This window comes from Gossypium arboreum, chromosome 8 (assembly GCF_025698485.1).
Source record: "Gossypium arboreum isolate Shixiya-1 chromosome 8, ASM2569848v2, whole genome shotgun sequence".
Lineage (NCBI taxonomy): Eukaryota > Viridiplantae > Streptophyta > Magnoliopsida > Malvales > Malvaceae > Gossypium > Gossypium arboreum.
In genome coordinates, this window is record NC_069077.1 from 30048111 (window position 1) to 30071368 (window position 23258).

Consider the following 23258-nt stretch of genomic DNA (forward strand, 5'->3'; position numbering starts at 1 on the left):
ACCCACGACCTACGGATTTGCTCAGTGTGAATTCTCTTTTAAAGGTGCCCACTATAAGAAGAAAGTTTGGGAGCTATCGAATGCTTGGAAGCAAGCTCGTTGGATGAAGAGGTTGGCCGTCGGTTCCATGGTGACACCTAAGTATGATAGATGGTTTAAGAAGAGGGTTAATGATAATGTTCCTAGGCTAAGCTTGGAAAATACTCGACCTATGTTGGAACAATTACAAGTCACCCCATCAGAGTTAGAAATTATAAAGCAAGGATTCGAGAAGAAGAGTTCAGAGCTTGGGAAAAAGATCGAACAATTGGAGGAAGAGAAGATGCACCTAAGATTAGACGTTAATGTCTAGAGGTCAGAGACTGAAAAGTTGAGAAATGGGAAAACTAAGGCCGAAAAAGATCTAGACAGCTTGAAGACTGACTATAAGAAGCTACGCCTGTCTATGAGGACTGCGGAGTCAGGTAAGACTTCCGAACAATGGTGCCATAAAATTCGAGAAGAAAAGACCAAGGCCGATCGATGGGAAAGGAAATTCCGAGAAGCTCAGGCATGAAATGAAGATTTAGAGAAGAGTCTATCAGAAAGCAAAAATGAGCGAGGTGAATTAAAGGCTAGAGTGGTAGAACTTGATAAGTCCCTTCATCAGTACCGAAACCGCAACACCACAATGGAATTGAGGGCAAGTTTGAGCAAGATAGAAGAAATGAAAGGAAAAGTATAAGAATTAGAAGCATCACTGCAAAACTGTGAGATGTGGATTCAGTTTTTCGAGGCAAATGAGGACCGTTGGAAAGAGCAGCTTCACTATGCGCAAGACCAAGTCAGAAACAGAGATTACCTTATGGGGGAAGCCATAACCCAGATTCGGGAGGTAGCTGACTACTTACAAGCTTTAGCAGTACAAGCGGACACACTGAGCGTGAAGTACGAGTTAGAGTCAGATCGTGGGCAGGAGCTGGCCTCGTTGCTTAGGAAAATTAAGACTTTAAGCATTAGAGCAAAATTTTATCTATAACACAACTTTATGTAAAAGAATTTTATTTTCTAGTGAAGTTTTCTAAAGGGAATTGAGTCAAAATTGATGCCTCCTTTGCATTAATGCATTTGTATTACATCACATCATTATGTATTAAAGGTCATAAAAGGTTTCGAATTAATTAAAAATCATTTTAGTAACCTGGAAACCAATGAAAACCAACCAACTACGCACCCCTACGATACAAGGAAAAAATCAATGGATAAAAGACTTGAGAAGTTAGAGCAAATGCAAAAGGACATCCAGGAACAAATGCAGTCTTAGATGCAAGAGCAGCTAGCCAAGATTCAGTGAGAAATGAATGAGAAAATGATGGAATCTCAAAGAGAGATGATGAGTTAGTTATCTCAATTGTTGATGGGAAGAACGGATAAGGGAAAGGGCCCCATGGACAATGTTGAGGAAACTAATGAAGATCCTCAATACCCCTTGGCTTCACTCCGACACATGTACCAATGAAGCCCGAGATCAATCTACAAAAACCATCTGTTACGATCATGCCTCAGCAAGTTCAGGTCGGAGCTTCAATATCGATGAATTTTCAAGTTGGATCAGGCTCTAACCTTGTTAATAACCCGAATTATCTGCCTGTCCCCAATTTGGATGAAGTGGCAGAAGAAGAAAAGTCAAGGATAGAATCACAAAAGTAATTAGAGGAACGGTGTAAATGGCTAGAGGAAAAATTCAGAGCTATGGAAAGCACAGATAATCATCAAAGGATTGATGCTAAGGACCTGAGTCTGGTCCTAGATTTGGTCCTTCCCCCCAAATTCAAAATGCCTGAATTCGAGAAATACAATGGAACTAGCTGCCCTGAACCTCACATCACGATGTTTTACAGGCGAATGACGGGATATGTTAACACCGACTAGCTATTAATTCACTATTTTCAAGACAGTCTGGTTGGGGCGGCATCTAAGTGGTATAACCAATTGAGCCGCGCTAAAATTAACTCATGGAAAGACCTGGCTTAGGCCTTTATGAAACAATGTAATCATGTGACAGACATGACTCCTGACAGGATCATTCTCTAAAATATAGAGAAGAAATCAAATGAAAGTTTCAAGCAGTACACACAAAGATGGAGAGAAGTGGCCATACAAGTTCAGTCGCCGCTTTTAGGAAAGGAAACCATGATGCTCTTTATTAACACCTTAAAGGCCCCTTTTTATCACTCATATGTTGGGAAGTGCCACCAAGAGCTTCTCAGACATAGTGATGACGGGTGAAACGATTGAAAACGCTGTGAGGAGCGGTAAGATAGAAGTAGGAGAAAGTAACAGAAAGTCGGCCCCGAGGAAAATAAATAATGAAGTGAACAACATGAGCACAGTCAATAAGGGTCCGTCCAAGTCACTCACCTTAAATCAACCAAAGACGGTAACCACCAATCAACATGGCACTGTGAGACAAGAATCCAACGCGAGGGAGAACACAGAAAGGCCACAGTTCAACCCTATACCCATGACGTATAGGGAGTTGTACCAGAACCTATTCAACGCTCATGTAGTGTCCCCTTTTTACTTGAAGCCACTGTAGCCCCCGTATCCCAAATGGTATGACACAAACTCCCAATATGAATACCACGCCGGGATCACCGGGCACTCGATCAAAAACTACACTGTGTTCAAGAAAGTAGTCAAAAGACTCATTAAAATGGGGATTGTGAGGTTTGACGACCCAGCCGTGCCCAATGTAGCAGGAAACCCGCTCCCCAATCATACCGACCAATGAGTGAATGGGATAAGCAAAGGCAAGAATAAGAAGATCAAAAATGAGGTTGCAGAGGTCAGGACCCCATTGAGACGGGTGTGGAAGGAGATGGTCAAGAAAGGATTGATTGCATTGGATTCGAGAAAAGAATCCGAAGAAAAGAGGAACTACTGCGAGTTCCACAATGAGGTGGGGCATAAAATCCAAGTGTGTGTGGAGTTCAGGGCCCTCGTGCAGGACATGATGAACAATAAAGAAATGAAGTTCTATGAAGAGACCAAAAACCCCGGAGAGGGAGATATATGTGCATCAGAGGGAGAATCGATGGTGCAGAATCAAATAGTTAACTATCCCATGGTCATCATATCGAGACCCAAAAATAATGAAGCTGGAGTGCGAATGCCACCAAGGGTCATAATCCAAAGACATGCAGTCTTCCCCTACAAAGACAGCAAAAGGGTCCCATGGAATTATGATTGTAATGTGACGATTCTGGGAAAGGAAATCCTGGTTGACGCTTCTAAAGAGGACCAAGATAGGGGCTCTTAAACATGTAACGGGAGACATTACGATACGGCAAGCGAGAAGGCACAACCCATAAAAGGAAAAGCCCTAGTGGTAGAAGAGATGAAGAAAAAGGCAACCAAATCTGAACTTCCCGTTAATGAGCCAGTGAACGAGGTGGAGGCTAAGGAGTTTTTGAAATTCCTAAAACACAGCGAGTATAGTGTGGTGGAACAGCTACGTAAACAACCAGCTCGTATCTCGGTGCTGGCCTTACTCTTAAGTTCGAAAGTCCACCGCAGCACTCTAATGAAGGTCTTAAATGAAACATATGTTGCCATTTGGTTAGCAACATAAGCCCCAACAACTATATCTTCTTCAATAACGACGAGATACCACCCGATGGCATGGGGTTGACTAAAGCTTTGCACATTACCATGCACTGTAAAAGGGTATACACTGCCAGGCATACTGATTGACAACGGGTCAGCCTTGAACGTCCTGCCATTAACCATGCTAAACAGATTACCTATAGGTAGCTTTCACATGAAGGAGTGCCAGAACATAGTGAAAGCATTCGATGGCATGGAGAAAAGGGTGATGGGCAGAATCGAGGTACCTCTTCAGATCAGGCCAAACACATATGAGGTGGATTTCCTAGTGATGGATATCAAGCCCTCATACAATTGCTTACTGGGGAGGCATTGGATACATTTAGCTGGGGCAGTGCCTTCATCGTTGCATCAAAAGTTGAAGCTGGTATCAGAGGGGCGGTTGATAACGATCAATGCTGAAGAGGATATCATTGCAACTGTAAGAAGTAATGCACCCTATTTGGAGACAGATGACAAAGCAATCAAATGCTCATTTCGGTCTTTTGAATTCGTTAATGCGACGTTCATCACCGAGGGAGGTAGGATTCTGATGCCAAAATTGTCCAAAACTACGAGGATGAGCCTACAGTTGATGGTTGGAAATGGGGCCCTACCCAGAAGAAGACTTGGGAGGCATCTCCGAGGAAGGATTGAAACGCCGGTATTGAAGGACAAGAGAGACCGCTTCGGCTTAGAATTTGTGACAGCCCAAAATTGACCCTAGTCGGAATGTGGTTTCGGGACCACAAAACCGAGGCATAAAAATAATTTAAAATTTATTTTGATGCCTATAATATGTGTATGCTCATGTATGACATTTTTGATGATTGATTTAGTGTTATAAAGGTGAATTTCACTAGAAAGGACTTAGTAGTGAACTTTGAAAGTACGATAGGAAATGTGTGATGACTAATTAAAGCATGCATGCAAAACAATGGACTTGCATGTCAAATTCCCCTTTATAGGTGGTGGCGGCCATGACCAAGAATATGGGCTAAACATGTCATGAAACATGTTTTGTTGGGCATTAGGGAGAAATAATAAACAAATAAGCATGGGTAAGAAAAGAATGAAAAAAATGTGTGTGTGAGTGTGGTATCTCCCCATTGCCGTGAGTTGTAAAGGAAAAAGGAAAAAATTTGTTCATCCTTTCTTTGAGCCAAAACTAAGGGGAAGAAGAGATTTTTGCTTCATTTTATTTGTTTAGAAGAGATCTAGAAGGAGATTTGGCTAAACTTGCACCAAGATTAAGCTCAAGAGCTTAGAGGGCCACAATTGGACAAGGGAAGGAAAAGTGATCGAATAGCCGTAAAAGCCGCTCGACAACATCCGAGGTAAGTCCTCAAGAAGTGACCCTACTTGAATTATGTGAAACGAAATATGGATGTGTAATGATTATCGATTTATGTGTGTATAAGTATTTGAATGATACCCGGCTAAGTCCCAAGGCGATTATGCTAGTGATTACCTTTGTGTTTGAGCCTTAGTAACGAAAATGAAACATGAATGTCTAATGATTATTGATGTATGTGTGCATGAGCAATTGAATGATATCCGGCTAAGTCCCAAGACATTTATGCTGAAATTATATCCGGTTAAGACCAAGGCAATTGTGCTAGTGGCTACATCCTGGCTAAGACCAAGGCATTCGTATGCGAAGTCGTTCTATCCGGGCTAAGACCAAGGCATTCGTGCACGTGGTTATATCCGGTTGTATTCAAGAAGCTTGGGCTGGAGGTGAGTGTTGGCTACTGTAATAAATTCCATTAGTACGCCGAAAAGCCCAAAGAATAAGGTATGATTATATGTGCATTGAAAAGTCGACATGCTTGAGCAACATTCGCCAATCGACTAACAATTTCAGCTATTGAATTGGTTGATACCCCGTGAAAGTATATAATGATGAAGTGTGAAGTAAGAATGATTATGTGAATGTGTACTAATGAAATGATGCATTTGGCTATGTGAATGTATTGCTTTAATTAAAGCTGATTTTATTCCTTGAGACTTACTAAGCATAAAAATGCTTACCCTGCTGCTTTGGCTCTGCTTTATAGATTTTGCTCGATAGCAATTGGATTCGGGATCATTAAAGTCAAGTCATCTACACTATCAAAGCCTCCATTTTGGTATAATTTTGGTTGAACTTTGAAATGGCATGTATAGGACTACCCCTTGTCGGTTCAATTGTGTTGTGATGTATATGTGTACGGCCATGCGAAAATGGCTCGTAAAAGTGAAGTACGAACTTAGACTATTTGCGGTTTGTATATATATATATATATATATGGTTTCATGATGTGATTATGGATTGGAAATGGGAGTGTTGGTCACATGATCAGCCATTGGTATGGTTAAAATGATCATATGTGAACCTATGTATGGCAAGACTAGTTGGTTCATGGAGACTACAAAATAGGTAAGACCTACCTTAAAAACAGATGCTGCCAGCTGCAGTGACGTGAATGTGAAAAATCACCAAAATTTGTAGGAAAGGTATTAAATAGTGAATAAGCTATGTAAATAAACCTTGATGAGTCTACTTTCATATGGAAGAAACGAAACGGTCATAGGAGTCACATGTTAAGAGATATTAAAGCTTTCGTGAGACAGGGCCAGAACGGTTTCTGGGTCCCCTGTCGCAACTTTAAAAATTTACTATAAATTATCCAGAAAGAATTAGGAGTCATGCCTTATATGTACAGATTCCATTTTGAGTCTAGTTTCATTAGAAACAACCGGAACCAGTATTAAAGCCCTGTACAGAGAGATATTCAAGTTGTAACGCACAAAGGTCAGAGCAGTCAATCTCTGTAACATGGGTGACTTTAACTAATAAACTGTACCAATTGGCCCAACCAAAAATTCTAGAAATAAATCCATGGATGGATATATGAGTCTAAATTCAGGGAAAATTTACAAAAACAGTTTCCGAGTTTTGAAACTCGAGATATGATTTTTAATGCGACAGTGATGCAGTTTTCCAGCCTGACTGGAAATGTCAAATTGATGGGCTAAACATGTGGATTTGGCTTGTTAACCCTCGTGTCCGACAATCGCGATGGTCTCGGGTTCGGGTGTTACAATTTTATTGGTATCGAGCCACGGTTTAGTCGATTCTAGGACTACCGTGATGTGTTTGGGGTCTAGCTATACATGCCATTAAATGATGAATCGATAGTGTGGTGATTTACGACAATTTGACTTTGTGTTGTTTATAGTAATGGATCCCGATCCCAACCGAAGCGATAGCTGATGATGTGGAGAGTGTGGCGCTGCTCCGCGCAAGGGACAGCGCCATGACTCTCAACCTATGGCCAGAATCCGAATGATGAGGCTAGGCAAGCCTTTTATAGTGTGATGAATGAATGGTTTAACCAATACATTCGAACTAACACTACTGTTCCACAACCTCCATTCCCGACAAATGCAACCCCGCACCTACAATACCTCCTCAGAATCGACCAAATAAGGTCAAGTAAGCCCCATCGATAGGATTCAAAACATGGGGCCACTGAATTCAAAGCTACGGATGATGATGATGCCGAAGCGAGCTGAATTTTGGTTGGACAACACTATCCGGTGCTCGATGAGCTATCTTGTACACCGATGAGTGCCTAAAGTGTACTGTCTCCTTGCTACGCGATTCCGCCTACTATTGGTGGAGTACTCGACTTGTGGTGCCTAGAGAGCAAGTGACTTGGGAATTCTTTCAAACCGAGTTCAAAAAAGTATATCGATCGAGATTCATCGACCAAAAGCGAAGGAATTTCTTGATCTTAAGCAAGGTTCTATGTCGCCATCGACTACTGAACGAAAATTTGTGAGGCTTAGCCGACGCGCGAGAATGCATTTCGTCCGGCTATTATGTGTAAACGCTTCGAGGATGGGCTGAATGATGATATAAGGATGTTCGTTGGCATTCTCAAATACGAGAGTTCGAGTACTTGTTGAGCGAGCTTGTAAAGTCAAGAGCTTAGAAAGGAGAAACAAAAGCTGATGTGGAACCGGAGAATTCGAAGAGGTCCTTGGGAAAGTCTCTTCAACAGCATCAAGAGATTTCGAGATGATGTGAGCCGGTCTAGAGCGCTTCGGCTTTTCTAGACGAGGACGCGATCGACCTCCTGTGACCACACGAGTCACTTCGATCGCCAATGGTGGAAATGATCGCGAGAGGGTGGAGTGTCTGCATTGTGGCAAATGGCATTTGGGGAGCTGTTGGTTCCGTGATCGCTCTGCTATAAGTGTGGATCGGTGACCACTTTATGAAGGATTGCCCGAGGATGCTTGAACAAAATGTAAGTCGATTGAAACCCGGTGCTACCATCGCCGAGGTAGGCCACCTAGAAATGTGGGCAATGTTAGTGGCGGTCGAGAGGATCTAGAGATGCTACCATCGATCCGAGGCTCAGGCTCTGCTAGGACTTATGCCACGCTGCACGCCGAGGATGCCGCCTCTCCGGATGTCATTACCAGGTACTTTCACTCTTTTCAATACTAATGTGATTGCTTTGATTGACCTCGGTTCTACTCATTCTTATATATGTGAAACCTTAGCATCCAAGAAGACTTTGCCTATTGAGTCTCTTCGAGTTTGTAATTCGGTGTCAAACCCTTGGGTCATTATGTGCTTGTCAACAAAGTGTGCAAGAAAAGTCCCCTAGTGTTCCGAGGTTCTTGTTTTCCGCCGGACTTGATGCTTTTGCCGCTCGATGAATTCGACGTTATTCTTGGTTTGGATTGGTTGACCATGCACGATGCGGTTGTAAATTGCAAAAGCAAGACTATCGATTTGAGGTGCGCGAATAACGAGATAATTCGAGTTGAGTCTACGGACTTAAAGGGTTGCCACCGTAATATCGCAATGTTGGCCCAAAATATGTAAGAAAAGGGTGCGGCGCACCTTGCGACGTGCTTTCGATGACAAGGAATCGAAAAGAAACCCAAATCTGCGCGTGGTTTGTGAATACCCGGATGTTTTCCTCAAGAATTGCCGGTTTACCACATTGCTCGGAAATAGATTTTGGCATCGAATTGGTACCGGTACCACTCCAATTTCGATAGCTCCGTATCGTATGGCACCAACGGAATTAAAGGAGTTGAAAACTCGCTTGCAAGAATTGGTGGATAGAGGTTTTGCTCGCCGAGTTGTTCACCTTGGGTGCGCCGTGTTGTTTGTGAAAAGAAGGATGGAACCATGAGGTCAGTAGATCGACTATCGCCGACTTAATAAAGCGACGATAAAGAACAAATATCCGCTACCACGTATCGATGACTTGTTCGATCAATCAAGGAGCCTCGGTGTTCTCGAAAATAGATTTGAGATCGGGCTATTATCAATTGCGAATCCGAGATTCGGACGTGCCCAAGACCGCCTTGAGCGAGATATGGTCACTATGAGTTCCTAGTGATGCCGTTTGGGCTTACTAATGCCCTACGGTATTTATGGATTTAATGAATCGGATCTTCGCACCATATTTGGATCGATTCGTAGTCGTTTTCATTGATGACATCTTGGTCTATTCAAGAAATGAGACCGAACATGCTGAACACTTGAGGTTAGTGCTGCAAATTTTACGGGATAAGCAATTATATGCTAAGTTCAAGAAGTGTGAGTTCGGTTAAGAGAGGTTAGCTTCTTGGGTCATGTGGTATCTGCGACGGTATTCGAGTCGACCAAAAAATTTCAGCCATACTTAATTGGAAGCCTCCAGAAATATTACGAGGTTCGAGCTTTTTGGGGCTTCTTAGGTTATTACCGACGATTTGTAAAAGGTTTCTCAACGATAGCCACGCCGATGATGAAGCTACTCCAAAAGGATGTTAAATTGAATGGATGGAGAAATGTCGAAAAGTTTCGATCAATGAAAACTTATTTGATGAAGCCCCAATTCTAGTGCAACCCGAATCCGACAAAGAGTTTGTCATCTATAGTGACGCCTCCCTACTTGGGTTAGGTTGTGTATTGATGCAAGAAGGTCGAGTTGTGGCCTGTCGTCCGAGGCAATTAAAGCCACACGAGAAAAATTATCCGACCCATGATCTCGAATTAGCTGCCATCGTATTCGCCTTAAAGATTTGGCGACATTACTTATTTGGTGAGAAGTGCCATGTGTACTCGGATCATAAAAGTCTCAAATATTTTATGACCCAAAGAGACTTAAATCTGTGACAAAGACGTTGGCTCAAGCTGTTAAAGGATTATGAGCTGGTCATTGACTATCACCCCGGAAAGGCGAATGTGGTTGCGGATGCCTTGAGTCGTAAATCATTATTCACTTTACGAGCAATGAATGTGCACTTGTCTGTTCGATCCGACAGTGTGTTAGTAGCTGAATTGAAAGCCAAACCACTATTGATGCATCAAATTCGAGAAGCTCAGAAAGTCGACGATGAGTTGGCCGCAAAACGGTTTGAGTGTGTTCGAACAAGGACTCGGAGTTTCAAATCGATGATGACGATTGTTTGAGGTTCAAAAGTCGTCTGTGTTCCAAAGAATTGAACTCATTTCGATAATTCGAATGAAGCCCATTGTAGCCGAATGGCAATCCACCGGGAGTACGAAGATGTACAATGATTTGAAACATCGGTTTTGGTGGCATGGTATGAAACGAGACATCTCCGACTTTGTTTTGAGATGTTTAATATGTCAACAAGTGAAAGCGGAACATCAAGTGCCTTCAGATTACTTCACCAATCACGATACCCGAGTGGAAATGGGATCGAGTCACAATGGACTTTGTATCCGGACCGCCATTGTCGTGAGTAAGAAGGATGCGGTTTGGGTCGTGGTAGATAGATTGACTAAGTCGGCTCACTTTGTCCCCGTGACGTCACGGATTTTTCAATGGACAAATTAGCCAATTGTACGCTTCTCGATTGTGAGATTGCACGGGTGCCTATTTCCATCGTGTCGGATAGAGATCCGAGATTTACCTCGCGATTTTGGAAAAAGTTGCAAGAAGCTTTGGGTACCAAGTTGCATTTCAACACCGCCTTTCACCCCCAAACCGATGGTCAATCCGAGCGGATAATTCAGATACTTGAGGATATGTTGAGATGTTGCGTCCTCGAGTTTAGTGGTTCATGGGAACGGTATTTGCCGTTGATTGAATTCGCTTACAACAACAACTTTCAATCAAGTATTAAGATGGCACCCTACGAGGCTTTGTACGGTCGTAAATGCCGTACACCATTGTTTTGGACTGAGCTCGGTGAAAGCAAGATTTTCGGGGTGGATTTGATTAGAGATGCTGAATGAAAGTGAAAGTAATCCGTGAAAGTCTCAAGATAGCCTCCGATCGTCGAAGTCGTCGCGCGATCTGAAGCGTAAGGATATCGAGTATCGATGGGTGATAAAGTGTTTCTCAAGGTATCGCCTTGGAAAAGATACTCGATTCGGTAGTAAGGGCAAGTTGAGCCCGAGGTTTATTGGGCCATATGAGATATTCGAGCGAGTCGGTCCAGTGGCATATCGTTTGATTTTGCCCCCTGAACTCGAAAAGGTTCACGATGTCTTTCATGTTTCGATGCTTCGACGCTATAGATCCGATCCATCGCACGTGATTAGTCCATCAGAAATTGAAATTCAAGCTAATATGAGTTATGAGGAAGAACCGATTCGTATCCTATCACGGGAAGTGAAAGAGTTGCGAAACAAGCGGGTTCCGCTAGTGAAGGTGTTATGGCTCAAGCACGGGATAGAAGAAGCTACTTGGGAAACCGAGAACTCTATGAAAGAGCGATACCCAACCCTATTTACGGTAAGATTTTCGGGACGAAAATTTCTTAAGTGGGGAGAGTTGTGACACCCAAAATTGACCGTAGTCGGAATGTGGTTTCGGGACCACAAAACCGAGGCATAAAAATAATTTAAAATTTATTTTGATGCCTATAATATGTGTATGCTCATGTATGACATTTTTTGATGATTGATTTAGTGTTATAAAGGTGAATTTCACTAGAAAGGACTTAGTAGTGAACTTTGAAAGTACGATAGGGAAATGTGTGATGACTAATTAAAGCATGCATGCAAAACAATGGACTTGCATGTCAAATTCCCCTTTTTATAGGTGGTGGGCGGCCATGACCAAGAAATATGGGCTAAACATGTCATGAAACATGTTTTGTTGGGCATTAGGGAGAAATAATAAACAAATAAGCATGGGTAAGAAAAGAATGAAAAAAAAATGTGTGTGTGAGTGTGGTATCTCCCCCATTGCCATGAGTTGTAAAGGAAAAAAGAAAAAAAATTGTTCATCCTTTCTTTGAGCCAAAACTAAGGGGGAAGAAGAGATTTTTGCTTCATTTTATTTGTTTAGAAGAGATCTAGAAGGAGATTTGGCTAAACTTGCACCAAGATTAAGCTCAAGAGCTTAGAGGGCCACAATTGGACAAGGGGAAGGAAAAAGTGATCGAATAGCCGTAAAAGCCGTTCGACAACATCCGAGGTAAGTCCTCAAGAAGTGACCCTACTTGAATTATGTGAAACGAAATATGGATGTGTAATGATTATCGATTTATGTGTGTATAAGTATTTGAATGATACCCGGGCTAAGTCCCGAAGGCGATTATGCTAGTGATTACCTTTGTGTTTGAGCCTTAGTAACGAAAATGAAACATGAATGTCTAATGATTATTGATGTATGTGTGCATGAGCAATTGAATGATATCCGGCTAAGTCCCAAGACATTTATGCTGAAATTATATCCGGGTTAAGACCAAGGCAATTGCGCTTAGTGGCTACATCCGGGCTAAGACCAAGGCATTCGTATGCGAGTCGTTCTATCCGGCTAAGACCAAAGGCATTCGTGCACGTGGTTATATCCGGTTGTATTCAAGAAGCTTGGGCTGGAGGTGAGTGTTGGCTGCTGTAATAAATTCCATTAGTACGCTCGAAAAGCTCAAAGAATAAGGTATGATTATATGTGCATTGGAAAAGTCAACATGCTTGAGCAACATTCGCTCAATCGACTAACGAATTTCAGCTATTGAATTGGTTGATACCCTGTGAAAGTATATAATGATGAAGTGTGAAGTAAGAATGATTATGTGAATGTGTACTAATGAAATGATGCATTTGGCTATGTGAATGTATTGCTTTAATTAAAGCTGATTTTATTCCTTGAGACTTACTAAGCATAAAAATGCTTACCCCGTTGCTTTGGCTCTCTGTTTTATAGATTTTGCTCGATAGCAATCGGATTCGGGATCATTAAAGTCGAAGTCATCTACACTATCAAAGCCTCCATTTTGGTATAATTTTTGGTTGAACTTTGAAATGGCATGTATAGGACTACCCCTTGTCGGTTCAATTGTGTTGTGATGTATATGTGTACGGCCATGCGAAAATGGCTCGTAAAAGTGAAGTACGAACTTAGACTATTTGCGGTTTGTATATATATATATATGGTGTCATGATGTGATTATGGATTGGAAATGGGAGTGTTGGTCACATGATCAGCCATTGGTATGGTTAAAATGATCATATGTGAACCTATGTATGGCAAGACTAGTTGGTTCATGGAGACTACAAAATAGGTAAGACCTACCTTAAAAACAGATGCTGCCAGCTGCAGTGACGTGAATGTGAAAAATCACCAAAATTTGTAGGAATGGTATTAAATAGTGAATAAGCTATTTAAATGAACCTTGATGAGTCTACTTTCATATGGAAGAAACGAAACAGTCATAGGAGTCACATGTTAAGAGATATTAAAGCTTTCGTGAGACAGGGCCAGAACGGTTTCTGGGTCCCCTGTCGCAACTTTAAAAATTTACTATAAATTATCCAGAAAAAATTAGGAGTCATGCCTTATATGTACAGATTCCATTTTGAGTCTAGTTTCATTAGAAACAAACGGTACCAGTATTAAAGCCCTGTACAGAGAGATATTCAAGTTGTAACGCACAAAGGTCAGAGCAGTCGATCTCTGTAACATGGGTGACTTTAACTAATAAACTGTACCAATTGGCCCGACCAAAAATTATAGAAATAAATCCATGGATGGATATATGAGTCTAAATTCAGGGAAAATTTACGAAAACAGTTTCTGAGTTTTGAAACTCGAGATATGATTTTTAAGGCGACAGTGATGCAGTTTTCCAGCCTGACTGGAAATGTCAAATTGATGGGCGAAACATGTGGATTTGGCTTGTTAACCCCTCGTGTCCGACACCGGCGATGGTCTCAGGTTCGGGGTGTTACAGGATTTAAGCCAGATGCGAGACAAAGGAGAAAGGAGCTGGAAAAAAAGCAAGAAAGAAGGAGAGTACAATTAACGGGGGAGGAAATCAAATGGGAGCCAATGATATTCCCCCATGTATCAAAAACTTTTGTGTCTGGAGGAATCATTCATCCCGAGAGAGGAACACCAATGAAGGGAGCCATAAAAGAAAGGTTGGAAAGCTTGGACATCAACGCCACATACAACGAAGAGACTGGAAGAGAAAATTTGTCGGGCATTTGCCCCTACATACCTAGAAGTGTTCTGGATAACTGGACTGTGGAAGAGATTCCTGTAGTTTTTAGAACTGATTCCGAGTAATGTCCAAAACACACTTATTGCTCTAGGCCTAGGAGTAATAAGAATCTTTTGTGAAATAGTCTGATGTTTAAAAACCTTATTTCAATGAAATGCACGGTTATTATAATTTTGAGCAGATGTTCTTTCATTCTTTCAATTTCATTCATAATCATATTATACAAACGATTACTTTCGGATTCTTTTGTTCTTCGAACATTCTTCTAAATATTCTTTCATTCTTCATTCATAATTATTCCATAAGATAAGTGTTCTTGACTTCTTTTGATTCTTTGTATCTTCCTTCATCCTCATAACAGGTCCGCAGATATCAATGATACGAGTGACACTGCTAGTGGCTCAGAATCTCCTTTTGAGCGAGATATGTGTATGGAGGATTCACAGGATTTTGAAAATGACCAAGGCTGTAACCTATCTCCTGATTTGTTGAGGATGGTAGAACAAGACAAGAAACAAATCCTACCTCACAAAGAATCAGTAGAAATTGTGAGCCTAGGAGAGGGACAAGAGGTGAAGATCGGAACTTGTATAACCATGGAGATGAAGCGAGACCTTATTGAATTACTTCAAGAATTAAAAGATGTCTTCGCATGGTCAACCAAGATATGCCCGGGTTGGACACTGATATCATGGTGCACCGACTCCCTATAAAGGAAGAATGTAAGCCAGTTCAGTAAAAACTCTAAAGAATGAGGCCCGACGACCTGCTAAAAATAAAAGAAGAGGTAAAATACTCAGATTGGGTAGCCAACATCGTCCCCATCCCTAAGAAAGATGGAAAAGTGCAAATGTGTGTGGACTACAGAGATTTGAACCAAGCCAGCCGAAGGATAATTTTCCACTGCCTCATAACGACATGCCACTCACTGTTTTCATTTATAGATGGTTTCTCCGGATATAACCAGATCAAGATGCATCCTGAAGACATGGAGAAAACCACATTTGTAACCATGTGGGGCACGTTCTGCTACAAGGTGATGCCGTTTGGGATGAAGAATGCGGGGGCAACATATCAAAGGGCCATAGTAACCCTGTTTCACGACATGATGCACAAAGAAATTAAAGTTTATGTTGATGATATGATCGTAAAGTCCCGAACTAAGAAGGAGCACGTACAAGTCCTGAGGAAGTTGTTCTTAAGGTTAAGGAAGTTCCAGCTAAAACTCAATCCAGCCAAATGTACTTTCGGAGCCAAGTCTGGAAAGCTTCTCAGATTCGTGGTTAGTGAAAAAGGGATTGAGATTGATCCTGACAAAGTCAAAGCCATACAAGAGCTATCTCCGCCGTGTACCCAGAAAGAGGTTCAAGGTTTTCTAAGAAGATTAAATTACATTGCTCGGTTTATTTCACAATTAACCGAGAAATGTGATCCTGTCTTCCGCCTCCTCAAGAAACACAACCCAGGTGAATGGGATAAAGAATTCCAAAAGGCTTTCGACAAGGTTAAATAGTACTTATCCAACGCTCCGGTGCTGATTCCACCTAACCCCGATAAGTCATTGATACTGTATTTAGCAGTATTTGAGAATTCCATGGGGTGCGTACTGGGTCAGCATGATGAGTCAGGAAGGAAAGAAAAAGCTGTTTACTATCTTAGTAAAAAGTTCACGGAATGTGAGACAAGGTACCCGCCGATAGAAAAGTTGTGTTGTGCCCTAATTTGGACAACCCGAAGGTTGAGGCAGTACATGTTGTATCACACTACTTGGCTCATCTCAAAACTGGACCCTTTGAAGTACATGATGGAGTCGACGGCTTTAAATGGAAGGATGGCCCGATGGCAGATTCTGCTCTCTATATTCGACATAATTTATGTGAACCAGAAAGAAGTAAAAGGGAGTGCAATAGCAGATTTTCTAGCCAGTAGAGCTTTGGAAGACTACGAGCCTTTGAACTTCGATTTCCCAAATGAAGACCTGATGTGTGTTGCGACCACTGAAGAAGGTGCTCTGGAAGAACTTTCTTGGAAACTAAACTTCGGTGGGGCATCAAATGCCGTGGGTAATGGAATCGGGGCAGTCTTAGTATCTCCAAATGGAGATCATTATCCATTCACCAGTAAATTGGATTTTGATTGTACGAATAACATGGCAGAATATGAAGCATGCATAATGGGTATCCGTGCAGCCATAGAACACAAGAGTAAAGTGTTAGAGGTGTATGGAGATTCTGCGCTAGTGATTTATCAACTCAAGGGAGAATGGGAGACTAGAGACCCCAAGTTAATAGATTATCAGAAACTGGTCCTTGAATTGGTTAAAAAGTTCGATGACATTACCTTCCGCTACCTTCCACGGGACGAAAATCAGATGGCCGATGCTTTGGCCACCTTAGCTTCCATGATCATGGTGAACAAACAGGAATATGTCAAACCCATCCAGATGAGCATTTATGAAACTCCGGCCCACTGTTACAATGTTGAAGAAGATGAAGAAAAAGGTGATCACCCTTGGTATCACAATATATCGTAATACGTGAAGAATCGTGAATACCTGAGCCAGGCAAGCGAGAATGACAAAAGGACGCTAAGAAGATTGGCTATTGACTACGTCTTAGATGGAGAGATCCTATACGAAAGAAGAAAGGATCAAGTGCTATTAAGATGCGTAGACGCTGTGGAGGCTAAGAAAATCTTGGAAGAAGTCCATGAGGTCATCTGTGGGACACACACTAATGGCTTTACAATGGCCAGGCAAATTATGAGATTCAGATATTATTGGTCCATAATAAAAGGAGACTGTGTCAATTACGCCAAGAGATGTCATAAATGCCAAATCTATGGGGACAAAATTCATGTGCCTCCTTCACCGCTGCATGTCATGACTTCTCCATGGCCTTTCTCTATGCAGGGTATGGATGTGATTGGACCAAGATCACCAAAAGCTTCCAATGGCCATCGGTTCATCTTTGTGGTTATCGACTACTTCACCAAATGGGCAGAGGCCGCTTCATATGCCAATGTTACAAAGTCAGTCGTGAGTAAATTCCTAAAAAAAGAGATCATATGTCGATATGGAATGCAAGAGAGGATCATATCTGACAATGCATTAAACTTGAACAATAGTACGATAGCGGAAGTCTACAATCAATTTAAGACAAGACATCACAACTCGTCACCACATCACTCAAAAATGAATGGAGTAGTGGAAGCGGCCAATAAAAACATTAAGAAGATTGTAGGGAAGATGACTATGACCTACAAAGATTGGCATGAAAAGTTACCATTTGCTCTCTTTGCTTATCGAACATCAGTCAGAACCTCGACTAGGGCAACGCCTTTCTCTTTGGTCTACCGAATGGAAGCGGTTTTGCCAATCGAGGTTGAGATCCCATCCTTTCGAGTGTTTTCAAAATTAAAGTTGGATGAAACAGAGTGGATCCAGTCTCGGTATGATCAATTGAACTTGATTGAGGAAAAGAGGCTAAGAGCTATCCGTTATGGTCAGATGTACCAAAAATGAATGATGCAGGCATATGACAATTCGCCCTAGAGAATTCTATGAGGGAGACCTATTTTTTAAAAAGATCCTTCCTATACAGAAGGATTTTCGAAGAAAATTGATGCCTAATTAGGAGGGGCCTTACGTGGTGAAGAAAGCTTTCTCCAGAGGAGCATTGATTCTAGCCGAGATGGATGGTAGAAACTTGCCCAATCCTGTAAATTCAGATTCCGTCAAGAAGTATTTTACCTAAATTTTACCTAAAGAGGGAGAGGCCAAGGCAAAAACCCGCAAAGGGCACCTTGAGTCCCTAAAAAAAATGGAGAGGCCAAGGTGAACACCTGCAAAGGGCACTTTGAGACCAAAGGGGTGTTTGAGTTGAAAACCCGAAAATGGGCAGCTCAAATTTTGAATATGGAGCATGTGATAGTCTTGTCCTCCAAAAATCAAAAAGAGGGAAGAATAGTACATCTGGGAGCATCAAAAAAATACGCGGGATCTCCTGAACACACATTTAGTTCGAAAGAGCCTTTCAGAAATCGGAATAGTGAAGCTCGTGCTGCGATATCTTGGGCACCTTTCTTCTCATTTTATTTTTTGCCTTAGAAGATTTGCTATCCTATTTAATGTATTCACTTCGAGTTTTTGCTCAATAAAATTCCATCTTGACCATTATGATAGTCTCTTTCAAGCAATTTGTTGAAATCGTAATTTTTGGACTTATAATATTCACACAAAAGAAGTTATGCATATTACTCTGGAAGGTCTCTAATAGTACAAGGACCTGAAACAGGGTCACTAGTCAGGACTAACCAGGTTCAAAAGTTGGAAATATTGGAAAAAGAATAGTCCAAATTATGGCTACTTTTTCAAATGTTCTGTCAAGGGTAACGGCTAAGCAAGAAGATGCGATAGCACATTAATGATAGAACCCAGATGAACTATGAGCAATGATGCCTTAAGCTTTTAAAAAGGAATCACTCCCATGACATTTCTACATTCATAATCATTCATCTAGTTAGGAGCATTTGACTCATTTTGATCATGGCATCCTAACTACTTGGCATAAGCATAGGCCTATGAAGCCGATTTTGTAGATCTTGTGTCCCTGAAATTGCAGTGGAGCAGATCGAAGTCGGCAGATCTTGTCTTCCTGAAGTTACAGTGAAGCAAATTTAAGCCACCATCCTATCTCCCTAAAGTTGTAGTAGAGTAGGCTGAAATTGTAAATCTTGTTTCCCTGAAGTTGCAGTGGAGCAGATTAAAGACGGGGAATCTGGTATTCCTGAAGTTGCAGTGGAGCAGATTAAAGACGGGGAATCTGGTATTCCTGAAGTTGCAGTGAAGCAAATTTAAGCCACCATCCTATCTCCCTAAAGTTGTAGTGGAGTAGGCTAAAATTGTAGATCTTGTTTCCCTGAAGTTACAGTGGAGCAGATTGAAGACGGCGAATCTTGTCTTCCATAAGTTGTAGTAAAGCAGATTTAAGCCACCATCCTATCTCCCTAAATTTGTAGTGGAGTAGGCTGAATATTGTAGATCTCGTCTCCAGTGAAGCAAATCGAAGAAAACAAGCCTTAACCCTCTAAGTAGTAGGGTAACAGGCTGAATATTACAGATCTAGTCTCCCTGAAGTTGCAGTGGAGCAGATCGAAATCACAATCCTTATCTCTCTGAAGTTGCAGTAGAGCAGGATAAAAACACGCGAACCATGTCTCCTTGAAGTTGCAGTAGAGCATATTGAAGTTACTTGAAGAAAAGAAGCACCAAAGAAGTCATGATTCCACGAAATCGGGAAAAATTAGCCCTTTTTGCAGTCTTTGCTCTATTTTCGTTACACGACAATGAGCAAAGAGGTGTAGCAATAAGGCCCAATTTTGGCCTGGGCACGTGCAAACACAAAACAAACAAAAACCAAAACGAAAAATACAGAAATAAAAACCCAATAAATATTATTAACAGTCCATCAGTCCAAAATTACTATAATGGCCCATAGCCCATTTAAAAACAAACCCAGACCTAAAGTTACAAGGCCCAAATGGCCCAAAAGACTTTAGAAACAGAAACCTTAAGGTTTCTCTCCCTTTCGCCGCAGCCTTCAGCCGCCGTACAGCCCCAACGCTGCTCGTGTCTCCACGATAACAAGCTGTACGCCACCCTCACGCCTAGTGCCAGCGCCACGGACCCGTACCTGTAAAAGAAGACAAACAGAGCAGCATCAAATGGGAAATAACGAAAGAATTGTATTTTTGTATTTTTGATTTTCTTTCTTTTCGGCTATAAAGCCAGGGTCTTTAATCTTTGTAACAGCTTACAAAAAACGCAACATAGACACACAGATATGCATATTGAATAGAGAAAAAAGCAATCAAAACATTTAAAGGTGATTTCAAGCACCTTATATTTCGGTTCTTCCAATCTTCTTCTTTCTTTTTCTTTTCACTTTTTTTTAGTATAACGAAATAAGATAGCGATTTTACCTTGCGAAAGTACCATGGATTTTGTCTGCTTCATTGAAATTGGAGTATAGAAAGGATTCCACGGTCGAAACTGTCACCCTTTGAAGCCCGAATCTGTTCGTCACTGTTGATAGGAGCAAATCAGTGCTTAGGAAGACAGTTTTAGGGTCGAACGGCGGATGGAATAAGGGCAAGCTATTAGGATTTTCAATTTCCCCTTTTGTTCTGCCGAAATGCCTTGATTTCTAGGCTGATTTTTCCTTTAAATGGATGGCACGAAGTGACGCTGTTTCATGCAAGGCTCAACAGCCTTGAAACGACATCGTCTCAAAAAGGAGGGGTTAGGATCTGCGTGTCGACCCGTTGGGTACGCCGGATCCGTACTTCTTTGTTTAAAAGGGTTAATTTCGTGATAGGTCCTTCCTCCTTGCGTGGTCATTCAATAGCATACCTTTTTTTATTTATTTCTTTTAATTTAGCCCCGAAATTTACGCTTGTTTGCAAAAGGATTCGTGCTAAACACTGCGTTTTGGGAGTTGGGTTATTTCCAGCTTGAGTCCCCACGCATCTTCGCGCATGGCATATTGGTCCCTATTGTTATTTTTGTTTATTTTTGAATTATCCCTTTGCTTTAGTTTAATTTTAATTAAGTTTTTTTTTTGTTTTATAACCCCTTTTTTATTCTTAATTAATTATTTGTACTTTTTAAACAACTTTGGTAATTATTACTTTGTCATTGTAAAATTTTTTTTTCATAATGTCATCATCACATTTCGCATATTTTATATAAATGTTTATTTTCTTTTTATTATCATACATATATGTGACAGCCCTAAATTGACCCTAGTCGGAAAGCGGTTTCGGGACCACTAAACCGAGTCACCAAAGTATTTGAATATGATATTTATTGTTTAAAATATGTGAATATGAATGTGTGAAAGTTTTAAGCTTCGATTTAGTCGATTGCATGTGAATTTAGTTAATAGGACTTATGTGTGACACTTTTGAAATGTGATAGGTTAATCTATAAGGACCTATTAATGCATGTTGTATAAGTGATGGGTTTGCATGTCAAATTACCCAAGTTTTAGATAGTGGCCGGCCATGCAATGGGATTAAAACATATTATAAACATTTTGTGTTAATGTATTGTGTTAAAAATAATAAAATAAAAGGTTAGTAATAAAGTAATGAAAAGGGAGGGGTGATGAAAACAAAGTTGTTTCATCCATGCTCCTCCATTGCCGTGACTTGAGGAAGGAAGAAGAAGAGGATTCTCTTGCTTCATGTTCGGTTGGTTGATGTTTAGGAAGAGGTATGTTTGATGATTATTCCATAAAACTCATGCATATTTTTAAGTTGTTAGTTTGAATTCTACCTAGCCCATGGTTTAAATTTTTGCTATTTGAGGGAGATGATACTCGGCCATGGAAGTTGCCTTCCTTAGTTGGTGTTTGATGTTGTGGTGATGAGGCTTGAAGATGGTTGAGTTTGAGTGCTTAACAAAAAGGATTGGATGTGAGAGTGTGTGAGAATTAGAAAAGGATGGGTCTTAGCAACTTCATGAAGTATTCGGCTATGGTACTAGAATGTTGTAATTTTGTTTAAACTTAGAATTATGTAGTTATATGGTTAGTATAGGTAGGGATGACCGAATATGAGAGCATGAATAGATGAAGAGTTTTGTAATTATAAAAAAAAAATTGTTAATTGATATGTGGTAAATGTTAAGTGTTGAATGAAATAGGAATGATATCATATTGGAATAGGTGTATTCGGCCTTTGATTAGGTATGTAGATGATAGTGATAGATTGATGTTGCACCTTCGGCTATAGGTAAGCATATTGATGATTCTATCTTAACTTAGATAATCGGCTAAAGGAGAATATTAGCTAATATGTTGAATTTGATTCATGATTTCATATATATGACTCTAATGTCGATATATATATGGGCTAAGTACCTTGAATTTCTCTTGATATTCAAGATGATTAAATCAATTTATTTGTTAAATTAAGCTCAAGAGCAAAGGGAACTAAATCGATAAAGGGAAGGAAAAAGTAATTGAATAGCCGTTGGAGTCGTTCGACAACATCCGAGGTAAGTTTCCGAGTAATGGAACTTAGTTTATGATTTGTTTAAGTCATGACACATAAGCATAACAAATAAACGGTGATGTAATAATTCTATTTGAGTTATATATTGAGGTAACTAGTTTATACTTATGACGGGCAGTCGAATGCGTATAGAGATCATGTTATAAAGCAAATCAAAATCATGCTCTTTGTATGTGGCTATTGAGCCGAAAATGGTAATGATTGATAAGTGTCTTGTGTTTGAATTCTAGTTATGAAAATGAAATATAGATGTGTCATGATTTATTGATATGTGCTTGATTATTCGGATGATATCCGGGCTAAGTCCCGAAGGCATTTGTGCGAGTAGTTACTATATCCGGGCTAAGTCCCGAAGGCATTTGTGCGAGTAGTTACTATATCCGGGCTAAGTCTCGAAGGCATTTGTGCTAGTGACTACATCCGGGCTAAGTCCCGAAGGCATTTGTGCTAGTGATTACATCCGGGCTAAGTCCCGAAGGCATTTGTGCTAGTGACTATATCCGAGCTAAGACCCGAAGACATTTGTGCGAGTTGCTATATCCGGCTAAATCCCGAAGGTACTTGGGTTTGGAAGTGAGTGATCTTGCTGTAATAATTTCAATTAATACGCTCATAAAATCCAAACGATAAGGTATGTTTCGTATATGCATCGGAAAGGTTGATTCCTTTTAAATAGTATTCGCACAATTGATTAACGAACTTCTGGCCTTTAGTTAGGTTTGATTCCCTGTGTATGAATATAATGGTTGAAACGTGAAATTTTGTTCGTTAGCTATCGGACTTGGGAGTGTCAAAGTCGAATTCGTCCACACTATCTAAGCCCCTTTGGTACTCTTTTAGTTGAACTTTGATAGAGGCATGTATAGGACTGACCTTGTTGTTAATTAAGTACCTTTTCGTAATGTATATATTCGGTTGGCCATGTGAAAATGGCTTATATATTTTGAGCATAGCGTTATAATCATTTTGTATATATATGGTTAATGAGAGGTGTGGAATTGCTTGGCAATGATTAGCCATTGGAATGGTTAATCACGATCATATTGGGTGCTATGTATGTCAAATGG